Below are 2,247 nucleotides of genomic sequence, written 5' to 3' on the forward strand. Positions count from 1 at the left end.
GTCTACTGGTTTATGAGGCTCTCCACCCTGCTGACTGGTAGATAAAGATTACATTCCTAGAATGAACTTATGTTCCCCTCCCTAACTGACTGAATACCTTGGGTTGGAATCCTCCCTCACTCCCCCTGGTTTGTGGTTTTTCCCTTTAAATACCCCTTACTCCTTGTGCTCTGGGTCGAACCCCTCTGGCCTGCAAGGTTACGGGTTCAACTCCAGTACCAGCTTATCCCAAATAAACCTCGTGTGTTTGCAGCAAGATCGGTCTCTCGTGAGTTATTGGGTTGTCATGTCATCCCAAGACTTGAGTGAGGGTCTCCTGAGCTCTGGGGGTCTTTCTAGTTGAATAAACCCTTTCCTCCCCAACTTGCTTCTTGGTCATATTTGTGCAGAAATAGAAACCCTGACTAAGACACTCCCCATCATAGAAAATATACATTAAAACCACAAAACAGACAAGAGGTATAAATTTCATTATGAGGTAGTTCATGCTTGCATTTTCTTGGAGGTAGGTTCAGGACATGACAGAGTTCCTTGTTTCTAGGTCCATTTCTTTATAGAAATAGGACAAAAGTCTTTCCTACCTCCTTTTTACTTGCTTGGTTTTGATTTTGGAAGTTGGGTTCAAGCTCTAACTCCTACATTCCCATTAGACGTACTAATTTTGAAAATGAGGAGAAAATGACTAATACATGAACAGAAGGGCATAATGTAAAATTTTGAATACCTGCTCTCCTACCAAGGGCTTTGGCATGAAGTCACAGTTGTCAAAGCATAAATGCATACAGGAAGAAAATGTGGTACATTTACACAATGGAATACTACTCAGTTATAAAAAAACAATGAATTTATGAAATTCTTAGGGAAATGGATGGATATGGAGGATATCATCCTGAGTGAGATAACCCAATCACAAAACATACATGATAAACACTTACTGATAAGTGGATATTAGCCCAAGAATACCCAAGGTACAATTCACAAACCATAGGAAACTCCAGCAGAAGGATGACTAAAGTGCGGATACAAAGTGTGGAGCAGAGACTAAAGGAAGGACAATCCAGAGACTGCCCCACCTGGAGATCCTTCCCATATACAATCACCAAACGTAAACACTAGTGTGGATGCCAGTAAGTGCAGGCTGACAGGAGCCTGACACAGCTATCTCCTGAGAGGCTCTGCCAGTGCCTGATTAATACAGAAGTAGAGGCTCACAACCATCCATTGGACTGAGCACAGGGTCCCCAATGAAGGAGCTAGAGAAAGGACCCAAGGAGCTGAAGGGTTTGCAACCCCATAGGAAGAACAACAATAAGACCTAACCAGTATCCCCAGAGCTTCCAGGGACTAAACCACCAACCAAAGAGTACATGTGGTGGGACTAATGGCTCCAGTGGCATATGTAGCAGAAGATGGCCTAGTCGGTCATCAACGGGAGGAGAGGCACGTGGTTGTGTGAAGGTTCTGTGCCCCAGGGTAGAGGAATCTCAGGGCCAGGAAGTAGGAGAGGGTGGGTTGGTAAGCAGGGGGAGGAGGGAAGAAATGGTTTTTTTTCCAGAGGTGAAACCAGAAAAGGGGAGAACATTTTAAATGTAAATAAAGAAAATATCTAATAAAAAATCAGAATCTGATAGACCATGCACATATTCAGGAAATCCCAAATTATTGGGATCCAGGCTGATACAACAGCAAAAGAAACAGAAGGTGTGCTCACTTCGGCAGCACATATACTAAAATTGGAATGATACAGAGAAGATTAGCATGGCCCCTGCGCAAGGATGACACGCAAGCAAATTCGTGAAGTGTTCCATATTTAAAAAAAAAAAAAGAAAGAAAGAAAAGAAAAAAGAAAAAAGAAAAAAAAAGAAACAAAGTTCTAACTAGAGAGAATGCCACACCAAGCTCCCTCTAATCTTGGGAGAAGACAGGCCTAGTTTTACTAGTTTTTCTGGTTTTGCTTTTATTTATTGGAATTGAATTTACTCTGTTGAGAGGAGAGGTGGTAGCATTTTTATTTCAGGTTATGATATAGATGGTAAGCACTGATCAATATATTACCAGCCAACACATTCCATCTGCTATCTTATGTGTGAGCAACCTCTTAAAGTGAGTGTGAAGAGTTAGCTCAGTGGATAAAGTGCTTGCTGTCAAATATGGGGACCTCAGTGAGGATGTCTAGAACTCACATAAAGCCAGAGTAAGTAATAAGCACCTGGAATACTAGAACTCATATGTCAAGAAAGGAGATGA

General features: G+C 41.8%; 1 non-coding gene across 1 annotated transcript; it reads left to right on the plus strand.

The window, feature by feature from the left end:
• The first annotated feature begins 1,703 nt into the window (after window positions 1-1,703).
• Window positions 1,704-1,814, plus strand: LOC116095823. Its single transcript, XR_004120730.1, has one exon. It is a non-coding gene; the product is annotated as a U6 spliceosomal RNA (small nuclear RNA).
• The last annotated feature ends 433 nt before the right edge of the window (window positions 1,815-2,247 follow it).

This window comes from Mastomys coucha, chromosome X (genome assembly GCF_008632895.1).
Source record: "Mastomys coucha isolate ucsf_1 chromosome X, UCSF_Mcou_1, whole genome shotgun sequence".
Taxonomy (NCBI): Eukaryota; Metazoa; Chordata; class Mammalia; order Rodentia; family Muridae; genus Mastomys; species Mastomys coucha.